The sequence below is a fragment of the Salmo salar genome, chromosome 11 (genome assembly GCF_965601325.2).
Source record: "Salmo salar chromosome 11, fSalSal1, whole genome shotgun sequence".
Classification (NCBI taxonomy): Eukaryota; Metazoa; Chordata; class Actinopteri; order Salmoniformes; family Salmonidae; genus Salmo; species Salmo salar.
This window is the reverse complement of record NC_138301.1, coordinates 4,999,104-5,011,922: the sequence shown is the minus strand read 5'-3', so window position 1 is coordinate 5,011,922 and position 12,819 is coordinate 4,999,104.

Sequence of the window (12,819 nt, the reverse complement as noted above, 5' to 3'; positions counted from 1 at the left end):
ACATTTAAGTAAAAAGTACAAATAAATAAAGTAAAAACTCCCTGTCTTAGGTCAGTTAAGATCACCACTTTATTTGAAGAATGTGAAATGTCCGAATAATAGTTGAGAGAATGATTTATTTCAGCTTTTATTTCTTTCATCATATTCCCAGTGGGTCGGAAGTTTACATACACTCAATTAGTATTTGGTAGCATTGCCTTTAAATTGTTTAACTTCGGTGAAATATTTTGGGTAGCCTTCCACAAGCTTCCCACAATAAGTTGGGTGAATTTTGGCCCATTCCTCCTGACAGAGCAGGTGTAACTGAGTCAGGTTTGTAGGCCTCCTTGCTCGCACACGCTTTTTCAGTTCTGCCCACACATTTTTTATGGGATTGAGGTCAGGGCTTTGTGATGGCCACTCCAATACCTTAACTTTGTTGTCCTTAAGCCATTTTGCCACAACTTTGGAAGGATGATTGGGGTCATTGTCCATTTGGAAGACCCATTTGCGACCAAGCTTTAACTTCCTGACTGATGTCTTGAGATGTTGCTTCAATATATCCACATCATTTTTCTTCCTCATGACGCCATCTATTTTGTGAAATTCAACAGTCCCTCCTGCAGCAAAGCACCCCCACGACATGATGCTGCCACCATCGTGCTTCACGGTTGGGATGGTGTTCTTCAGCTTGCAAGCCTCCCCCTTTTTCCTCCAAACATAACAATGGTCATTATGGCCAAACAGTTCTATTTCTGTTTCATCAGACCAGAGGACATTTCTCCAAAGAGTAACACTAACCCTAACCCCATGTGCAGTTGTAAACTGTAGTCTGGCAGCGTAGCCTAGTGGTTAGAGCATTGGACTAGTAATTGAAAGGTTACAAGTTCAAATCCCCGAGCTGACAAGGTACAAATCTGTCATTCTGCCTCTGAACAAGGCAGTAAACCCACTGTTCCAAGGCCATCATTGAAAATAAGAATTTGTTCTTAACTGACTTACCTAGTTAAATAAAGGTAAAATTTAAAAAATGATGGCGGTGTTAGAGCAGTGGCTTCTTCCTTGATGATAGGCCTTTCAGGTTATGTCGATGTAGGACTCGTTTTACTGTGGATATAGACCTTTTGTACCTGTTTCCTCCAGCATCTTCACAAGGTCCTTTAGTGTTGTTCTGGGATTGATTTGCACTTTTCGCACCAAAGTACGTTCATCTCTAGGAGACAGAACGCGTCTCCTTCTTGAGCAGTATGACGGCTGCGTGGTCCCATGGTGTTTATACTTGCGCACTATTGTTTGTACAGATGAACGTGGTACATTCAGGCGTTTGGAAATTGCTCCCAAGGATGAACCAGACTTGTGGAGGTCTACAATTTTCTTTCTGAGATCTTGGCTGATTTCTTTCGATTTTCCGATGATGTCAAGCAAAGAGGCACTCAGTTCGAAGGTAGGCCTTGAAATACATCCACAGGTACACCTCCAATTGGCTCAAATGATGTCAACTAGCCTATCAGAAGCTTCTAAAGCCATGACATCATTTTTGGGAATTTTCCAAGTTGTTTAAAGGCACAGTCAACTTAGTGTATTTAAACTTCTGACCCACTGGAATTGTGATACAGTGAATTATAAGTGAAATAATCTGTCTGTAAACAATTGTTGGAAAAATTACTTGTGTCATGCACAAAGTAGATGTCCTAACCGACTTGCCAAAACTATAGTTTGTTAAAAAGAAATTTGTGGAGTGGTTGAAAAGCGAGTTTTAATGACTCCAATCTAAGTGTATGTAAACTTCCGACTTCAACTGTATGTCATTATTATACTTTCTGATCTAGACTCTTATGTTGGATCTTATTTTCTTTCAACCAAGGGAGAAGGTACAAAAGGGGCTCCAGCCTTCAGAGAGCTTTGCGAAGCTGGGAAAACTCAGATCCATCGCCAAAGAAGGTGAGTAAACATTGTCTTGTCACCGAATAAGTGCCAGTTAATTTCCTGGGCCCATATGCATAAAGCGTCTTAGAGGTGGTGTGCTGATCAAGGATCAGGTCCCACCTGTTTGTTATCTCCTAAATATGGGGCCTTGTAATTTTCACTTCCTTCTCAACGTTATCCTGTAGCCCTCAAATTCAAGAGAATGCCTATCCAGCTGATTTCCCATCATTTAACAGGAAAATATCTCAAAGTAATGATGGGTTGAGAGCCTCTAGGTCTGTGTGAGGGACATGCAAGAACACAGTCCTGCGCACTTTTAATATGAGTAGTGTTAGCTAAGATGATCAATAAAATAATTTTGCACATAAACCCCTGTAAAAAAACAAAGCAGTGTTTCTATAATATTTTCAAAAACATCAGATATGACACAGCTTTTCCTTTGATAACTTTCTAGAACTTTAGGCTATTATAATGGCACTGACAGCATCTGCAGACATTGAGTCCAGAGGCCGGTGACCATGCTGCTGCATATGGAGAAGGCAACTAAAGTATCTGTGAGCCCCAACAGGACAAATGTCTGACTTGGACTGAGTCAAGGGCCTGCAGATAACCTGAACTGCCTAGAATGGATAGTGAAGGAGGTCAGAGACAAAAGGCTATCAATGTCACCCATCCTTATTTACTGCCGTTCACGAAAGGCATTAGGAAAGGTTTTTAATTATCTTAAAGCAGAACTAGGTGAAAATGCCTGGATTGACAGAGACCAGGAGCGTAATGCTGAAACCCAACGGATTGGAATGCACTACAGCAAGACACTCCCATAGTCCTTCAACAGAGGGGAAATGCAGAGTTAGCTGCAGACATTCTTGTTCTATATAGTAGTTAGTTAGTTGAATGTCTGCGCCGAAATGAGATTGTGTTACAATCTGTATGTTGTTATTTGTCCAAATGACACTGATTAAAACTGTCGTCATAACTGTTGCTCAAAACTGTCAGTGGTGTTGTAACTTCAACTGCTAACATTATGGCTTTTTTCAAATGATGAATTAATCAAGAAACATAATTGAAAGTTAGATTCTTACTTTGTTACTGTAGACAAAAGAACAATGATACATGGAAAGTTATACAGATACAAAGTTGTACTGTTGAATACAAAACTTAAATAAATACAAATACAGATCAATAAAAAGTATTTACAGTGACAAGATTAGTTGACTTAGCCTACTCCTGCTCCTTAACTCCCAATCAATGTCTACCTCAGACAGGGTTTGATGGTCAGACTAAGCCACCCACATCCCCAGCTAGCCTGGCACCTAAGTTGTTTCAAATTAAACTGGAACATTTATCCACCCCTACAACTCACTGCACTTCACTGTTGAGAGTTTATGTTAAAACCAGGGAATGTTGTGAACTCTCTGCCTGGTTGGGTTTTGAACAGCTCTGTCTCCCTGACAACCTCCACAAGGGCTAAAATGAAGAGGCTGAAAAGATCTGGCATGGGCCCTCGGATCCTCAAAATGTTCTACAGCTGCACCATCGAGAGCATCTTCACTGGCTACATCACCACTTGGTATGGAAAATTCACCGCAAAGTCCTACAGAGGGTGGTGCGGACAGCCCAGTACATCACTGGGGAAGAGCTCCCTGCCATTCAGGACCTCTATATCAGGTGGTGTAAGAGGAAAGCCCAAAAAATTGCCAAAGACTCCAGCCACCCAAGCCATAGACTGTTCTCTCTGCTACCGCACAGCAAGCGGTACCGGAGTATTGTTCTCGGACCAACAGGCTCCGAGACAGCTTCTCCCCCAAGCCACACGATTTCTAAATAACCAGACTGCTAAATAGTAAATTAATGGTACCCAAACTATCTACACTCACTTTATCTTGCACTGTCCCTACGCACACTCACTAGACTGTACAGTACACACACACACACACACACACGCACTAAATTGACACTCCCACACACATACACTACATATGCACACATACACGCATACCAACACAACACACATACACATTGCAAACAAACACGCACACTCACAAACTTTTACACATCATTTGCTGCTGCTACTCGGTTCTTTATTATACTCTTATTATTATCTATCCTGACGCCTAGTCACTTTACCCTGCCCTGTACATATCTACCTTAAGTACCTCATACCTCATATAAATACCTCTGCACATTGATGTGGTACTAGCTCCATTCTTACGTAATTTTTATTCCTCGTGTTACTATTTTATTTATATTATTATTTTTAAACTCTACATCATTTGGAAGGGCTCGTAAGCATCGTTGGGAAGGGCTCGTAAGCAAGCATTTCATGGTAAAGTCTAGACCAGTTGTATTCAGTGCATGTGCCAAATACAATTTGATTTTGATGTCCTCGGTCTGGCGAGCAGCATGATGGACGCATCTCGACTTTGATGCCTCCAACTCAGCATCTGTGGTGTCCATCAAGTCCGTCATTACACCAATTGACTTGCTAATCCTGTCTGCTGCTTTGTCAATTATGTTTGGACCCGGGCCCTTCAAAAATGAAGTTGTTGAGTTATTCCAGGTGAAAGTCAAGGGGGATATTGGAAGGGTCAGTAGAAGGGTACTGTAGGCATATTGGCTATGACCATAGGCCTTGTAGAATAACAGAGCTCAATGTATAACCTCACCAATGATGGAGCCGACAGAGATCAATCAACATGAGATTTTCTCAATAGCATTACACTGTTGATGCTAACATATTCCGCCACTTCAGCAACCAAGACTCTGGGTTACCGAAAACAATCTGTCAACGTCCATGGAGGATCTCTGCGTCATTATTTACAAGCTGCATAGCAGTGATATCCTGCTTCGCAGCCTCTCTGATCTGCTCCTCCATGAGGGCGACAACAGCAACACAACAGTGAGAATTGGGTTCTCGATCTGTCCCAGCGAAGCTAGCAAGCTCATGCCCAATCAAGTCGGGAGAAGAGCAAAAACATATTCTCCCCATAGAAAAGCCTTCAATGCAGTTACAGTGAGCTCTAAAAGTATTGGGACACTGACAGATTTTTTGTTGTTTTGGCTCTATAATAAAGATTTGAAATGATACAGTTTTAGGACAGATTCACATTTTACATTTTAGTAATTTAGCAGACGCAACAAAATAAGAAAAATGCCCAGGGGGTGAATACTTTCGCAAGCCACTGTATGTGTATTAAAGTAATAAAAAGTGAAGTATGTGATCCCATAAGCTTGTGGCTATACTATCCATAATCATGGTAACATACACAATAATGTAGACGTGTATTAGAAACATATCCTATTCTTATTTACAATAAAAGTGACTCCAAAAGGACACAATATATTATTTCCCATGAATTTCCATTGGGCAATAAATAATCTGAAACCCAACCAAAACAAACAGCAAATGCATCCAACAAGTTTGTACAGTGACAAGCTTAATGTAGTCATTGTGTGCTATGAATATGGGACCAAATACTTAACTTTTTACTACTTTAATACACATAAGTGAATTTGTCGCAATACTTTTGGTCCCCTAAAATGGGGGGACTATATACAAACTGTGCTGTAATTTCTAAACGGTTCACCCGGTATGGATGCAAATACCCTCAAATTAAAGATGCACTTTAACCTCAGTCATTGTATCATTTCATATCCAAAGTGCTGGAGTACAGAGCCAAAACAATTAAAAAAAGCTGTCCCTGTCCCAATACCATACGAGCTCACTGTATTTGCTGTTCTTTCAATTAAATTATGCCCACCAGTTCTGATATAACCGCTGCTATAGCAGCATCAACACTAACCTCCTCAAGAGCAACCATGTTATGATTGCCGTCATCAAATAAACCACCCCAAAAAATTATCAGAGGACGCTGATTGGTCTGGCCATACGGTGGAGGGAAACGGAGGGGCTCAAACGGTTTGAATCTGGTCATATACATAATCCGTGCAGCGAAGCAGAATGTATGGTTCGTACGAGACTACAATTCGCTGACGCTACATGTGCCATTTGGGCTCTTCTAAAAGGCAAACCACAATGAATTGCGGAAATGGACGAACTGAGAAAATGAACTGCAACTTTTAAAAAGGTACTGGTTTACTTTGTCTTTTAGCTGCCTAGGTATTTTAAATGTGTCTAAATTTGCACTAAGAATCGTATACCATATGCTGTACCTGTCGATATAACCATAGTAGCCATTGATCAACTCATCTCCTTGTGGGACAATGGTTACGGTAGATGGCAAATATGAAAGAGGAAACAATACTTTTTTGACTAGATAATTTCAACTAATCATTTCTCCACAGGCAGTTCTAAATAGTGACAGGGGTTGGTTCTCATTTGAGTGATAGCTTGGCTGTATATTTGTTTGTGGCCAGCAACTTTTATAAAGAGAGCGCCCCAATTTTTCACTGCCATTTGAGTTTGAAAATGACAACTGTGTTCTAAGTCCTGCAATGGACAGGCGCGTATGATAAAAATCCACAGTTCCAAACCAAATATATGAATCTGTTTAAAGCAATTGATTAAAGTGTCATCTTGATGACTATAAACTTTTAGATGCCGCTTTAAATGACATGCAGCTTATAAACGCTTCATAATGCCTTCCTTCGAAGCATTACATACATGTTACAAAGCATTTCTAACTGTATGTCATGCCTTATAAAAGGTTCATAAAGGTGGCATAACCATGTGACAATAACCAATGTCAAATGTGACATAACCCACTATGTAGAATATGACAAACATGTGCTTTATAAAGGGTGACATGTTGTGCTGCAGGATGACACGCGCTAAAGAGAAGTAATGTTAATCACATTACACCAGGCAACAATTACCTTGATGAAAGCCCCCAACATAAGGAAATTGAAAGTGGCTTCCTTCTGAATCCATGTTACATGTTCCTCAGGTCACAAACACACACACAGAAATATAACAAGCCATACCATGGGGTGCTGGACCAAGTCAGGTCTTTGAAACAACAATATAGCAAGCCATACCGTGGGGTGCGGGGCCCAGTCTTGTCTTTGACTCATTCACCCTCTCTCCTGCTGAAAGAACAGCCACAAAATGTTGGCACCATTGTAATAGGTTGTAATCAAGCCTTGGAAACAGAAAAGGAATACCTGGTGCTATTGTATCCGGTTCTGTAGGGACTACTCCAAATCTGTAGGACTACTCTGTAGGACTACTCCAAGATTTGCAGTGAAAATGAACCACGGGAAAACCATTGTCCATTCGCTATTTAAGTGCATAGATGACATGTATTTTTTCCCCTGCTTCGAGACAGCTGCATGATAATGGAAAATTCTAAATCAAAACAAATTATTTAGTATATGTAAAGACAAGATTAAATCAAGAGTAGTCTGATGGGGGAAAATATTAGCCTAGCACTTGTGAATGAGGCCCAGTTTGTGTGCAGTTAGGCAAGAAACAGCACATATAGGCCTATATGTTTTGATAAGGTTTGTGTCGAAATAACTTCTTAAAATTAAGCACATTAATCCACTTTACAACTGGTGTAAAGTCTAACTGGCACACATACACGGCGCGTGAGTTTCAAATGGTCCCCCCACACAGACAGCAGCAGCGCATCTTCAACCTCAAGAGCTGAAGAAATTCGGCTTGTCACCAAAAACACTCACAAACTTTTACAGATGCACAATCGAGAGCATCCTGTCGGGCTGTATCACCGACTGGTACGGCAACTGCTCCGCCCACAACCGTAAGGCTCTCCAGAGGGTAGTGAGGTCTGCACAACGCATCACTGAGGGCAAACTACCTGTCCTCCAGGACACCTACACCACCCAATGTCACAGGAAGGCCAAAAATATCATCAAGGACAACAACCACCCGAGCCACTGCCTGTTCACCCCGCTATCATCCAGAAGGCGAGGTCAGTACAGGTGCATCATAGCAGGGACCGAGAAACTGAAAAATAGCTTCTATCTCAAGGCCATCAGACTGTTAAACAGCCATCACTAACATTGAGTGGCTGCTGCCAACATACTGACTCATCTCTAGCCACTTTAATAATAAAAAATTGGATGTAATAAATGTATCACTAGCCACTTTAAACAATGCCACTTTATATAATGTTTACATACCCTACATTACTCATCTCATATGTACATACTGTACTCTATACCATCTACTGCATCTTGCCTATGCCGTTCGGCCATTGCTCATCCATATATTCATTCATTCCTTTACACTTGTGTGTATAAGGTAGTTGTTGTGAAATTGTTGGATTACTTGTTAGATATAACTGCATGGTCGGGACTAGAAGCACAATCATTTCGCTACACTCGCATTAACATCTGCTAACCATGTGTATGTGACAAATAAAATTTGATTTGATTATAATTTTTCACCATAAAAATCCATCTTTATAATAAAAGCATTACATGCATAATTGCATTTGCAGTCACTTTTGAGAATAGTGTTTTCCTGCTAATTGATTGCATTTTGCGCATTGCTGCGCTTATGTGAAGAAATAGTGTAATCGTTTATCAACATTTTAAGCTTAACTTTCTGATCTGTTGCATCAATCACTTGCTGCAAGTGGTTGTATTAATTTGGGATCTATCGCATCCCACAAGTGTCCCCAACTATGTTTGGAATATTTATTTCTCATAGAATAGGTCAACTTTTGTACTATGGGGGATAGTAGATTGACATAGGCTAGTGCTTTTGCTGTTCGTTAGGCCTATTCATCTTGTTGGCTTACGAAAAGTAAAATGTGGACATTTCTTCCAACATCTTCAATATGCACCTCGGAATTTGATAAGGACGTTCGCAGTTGCCTCCCAGATGAGTCTGTCTTCATTTGTAGCCTGTGAGAACGACCCAATCACGTGACGGGCATTGGCTAATAAGAATTGAGAGGGCCTATCAAGATGGCAGACTGAACACAGCAGTGCAGATCACCCCAAGATAAAAACATAATATTTAATACCGTAAATTAGATTAAATATTAGCACTTCACATACTGGTGAGTAATAACCTTCAATCTGTATAACAACACAAAACAAATCATAAGGCTAGAGAAATGTATCTACAAATATTATGAAAACAAGCAACACCCGAACATGACGGAGAGTAAACAAGGAGAACCAATCTCTAAAAGAAAACGCGACTCCTCGACGGACACAGACAATTAAGCTTTTCACCACCGGGAATGATAACGGTGGAAACTGATCTGTAAAATTTTTTATAAATGACGAACTGGGCATACTTGAATTAGTCAGTAAGCATATAAAGGAGTTGAAGGCGAGCCTCGAGATGAGTGACGAAAAAGCTGCGGCAATAGAGGAACAAACAAACAAACATACAAGCTAAAAGGGACAGTCAATAAGATTGAAACGGATATTAATAAACTTAAAAAGGAGAACATCTTTCTGAGAGAAGCTTTGCTTGACATACAGACTAGAACTATGAGAGAAAATCTGGTACTTACTGGTATCCAAGAGAAAGTTCCTGAGGGCGTAGTGAGGGAGTTCCTCCTTACAGCGCTTCAAATCCCAGGCGAAGCTGTCGACAAAATCCAACTCAAACGTGTACACCGTTTAGGACAGGGATATGAGCACCCAATCGTTGCCAAATTTGCATTCTTTAAAGATAAAATAATGGTTAAAAGCCTGGGATTAATACTTGCTGGCACGAAAATAGGCACGAATGATCAGTTCCCGAAGGAAATAGCAGAACGACGCAAAGTTCTGTACCCAATCATCAAGGAAAATAGATTAAAAGGGAAATGTGTAGCTCTAATAGTCGATAAACTGTATATTAATAACCAAATGTTCCAAGACACAAAGACTACTCCATGGCTATTCTAAATATTGCAAAGTTCCCATAGAGGAGTCGAATAATGGAACAACCAATACTATCCATGGTAGGGTGTGTAATAAATAAATATATATATATATTTATTACACACCCTACCATGGACAAATAAAATAAAATACAACAATTGTTAAATAAATAAAAACTACAACATTCTAGATAGGGAATGTTGGAAAATAATTTGCATTAGACTTTCCATTTGTAGTATTTCATAAATTGATAAGACAACATTAGAAGAAAGGATAATTAGCTAAAAAATACATCTTCAATTATAAGGAACTGAAACACAAAAAGTACTCAATCAACATGGTAGAGAAAAACACAGCAAACAGAGGACATAGAAGGCACAGTATGTGGGTATGTGCGGATGTATTGTGATGCAAGGTGGGGTGTGTGTGTTTGTTTGGAAAAGTGTGGCGTTAAGCGAGTGAAAAAGGATAAATGGTTGCAAATCGTGAGAGAGAGCTTTCAATTTTGTGCATTTAAGGGATATACATTTTTAAATAAATTATAAATATAGTTTATTTATTTAATGTCCTATCATGATGAAATGGTCCCCAACCCTATACCCTGGACACCAACCTGAGCGACTCAAGTCTTTATCTGTTTTATGGGCCTACTGTAAGTATCCTATACGCAGCCAAATCAGAAAGATGAATGTGGTCAGAGACCTACTAAAGCAGCAACGCCCCCTCAAGATTTTGAACCTGCCTGGCAGGATTGTTCCTACAAAGCCAAAGCCCCGTGATGGGAGAGAATAATATACAAGTAAATGATCAAAGCTGCTAATGAGAACCTTGATGACCTAGCCGGTGGGGATTCCAGTGGGGTGCCTCCACCCAGGTAGTGGCAGTGCTGGCAACACTAGCTGCAGTAACCAATTGGGGGGGGGGGGGCATTTTCCATGCACATGCATTTGTAAATCAAGTCCTTTCTTGAGTTGGGTTCTGGGATGGAACAACTGTTGTGCATCCGAGTTTATGGTTGTTTGTGGGGGAAACGGGTTGAGTGTGTATGAGTGTTTGTGTGCGTATGTATCCCACAACTGTTGCTAGGGAGTAAAGATGTTAGGGACAATATAGAAAGAATCACAATAATTGTATGCTATTTTTAGTTTTGAAGATTCTAAGTTGCCACCCGTTGCCTTGATGACAGATTTGCACAGCCTTGGCATTGAACCAGTTTCACCTGGAATGCTTTTCCAACAGTCTTGAAGGAGTTCCCACATATGCTGAGCACTTGTTGGCTGCTTTTCCTTTTCCCAAAACATCTCAATTGGACTGAGGTCGGGTGATTGTGGAGGCCAGGTCATCTGATGCAGTGCTACATCACTCTCCTTCTTGGTCAAATAGCCCTTACACAGCCTGGAGGTGTGTTGGGTCATTGTCCTGTTGAAAAACAAATGATAGTGGGACTAAGAGAAAAACAGATGGGATAGCGAATCGCTGCAGAATGCTGTGGTAGCTGTGCTGTGTGCCTTAAATTCTATATAAATCACTGACAGTGTCACCAACAAAGCACCCCCACACCTCCTCCATGCTTCACGGTGGGAACCACACATGCGTAAGATTATCCGTTCACCTACTCTGCGTCTCACAAAAACACAGCGGTTGGAACCAAAAATCTCAAATTTGGACTCATCTGACCAAAGGACATATTTCCACCGGTTTAATGTCCATTGCTCGTGTTTCTTGTCCCAAGCAAGGCTCTTCTTCTTATCGGTTTCCTTTAGTAGTGGTTTCTTTGCAGAAATTGATGTTGAGATGCATCTGTTACTTGAACTCTGAAGCACTTATTGGGCTGCAATTTCTAAGACTGATAACTCTTATCCTCTGCAGCATAGGTAACGCTGGGTCTTCCTTTCCTGTGGCGGTTCTCATGAGAGCCAGTTTCATCATAGCACTTGATGGTTTTTGCGACTGAAGAAACTTTCAAAGTTCTTGAAATCTTCCGTATTGACTGATCTTCATGTCTTCAAGTAATGATGGACTGTCATTTCTCTTTGCTTATTTGAGCTGTTCTTTCTATAATAAGGACCTGGTCTTTTACCAAATAGGGCCATCTTCTGTATACCACCCCTACCTTATCACAACACAACTGATTGGCTCAAACGCATTAAGAAGGAAAGAAATTCCACAAATTAACTTAACAAGGCCCTCCAACTTCATACGACACCAATCTAATAATTTCAATTTCTCTAACATAGGACTATTTTACACCATTTTATAGATACACTTCTCCTGAATCGAACCACATTGTCCGATTTCAAAAAGGCTTTACAGCGAAAGCAAAACATTAGATTATGTTAGGAAAGTACATAGACACAAATAACCACACAGCCATTTTCCAAGCAACTAGATGCATCACAAATACCCAAAACACAGCTTAATGAAGCACTAACCTTTGACGATCTTCATCTGATGACACTCGTAGGACATTATGTTACACAATACATGCATTTTTTGTTTGATAAAGTTCATATTTATATCTAAAAACAGCATTTTACATTGGCACGTGACGTTCAGAAAATATTTTCCCTCAAATACTGCCGGTGAACCAGCACAACAATTTACAAAAATACTCATCATAAACGTTGATAAAATATTAAACTGTCATTCAAAGAATTATAGATGAACATCTCCTTTATGCTAACGCTGTGAAAGATTTCAAAATAACTTTGCTGGGAAAGCACACTTTGCAATAATCTGAGTACTGCGCTCAGAAAAATACACTAGGCAATACAGATAGCCGCCATTTTGGAGTCATCTAAAATATTAAATAGCATTAGAAATATTCACTTACCTTTGATGATCTTCATCAGAAGGCACTTCCAGTTATCCCAGGTCCACAATAAATGTTGTTTTGTTCGATAAACACCATAATTTATGTCCAAATAGCTCCTTGTTGTTCGCGCATTCAGTTCAGATACTCCAAATGTAGGAAGCTCGCGGAAAATGTCACGACGAAAAGTTTAAAAAAAGTTATATTTACGTTTGTTCAAACATGTCAAACCTTGTAAAGCATCAATCTTTAGGGCCTTTATAACGTGAAAATTCAGTAATACTCCAACC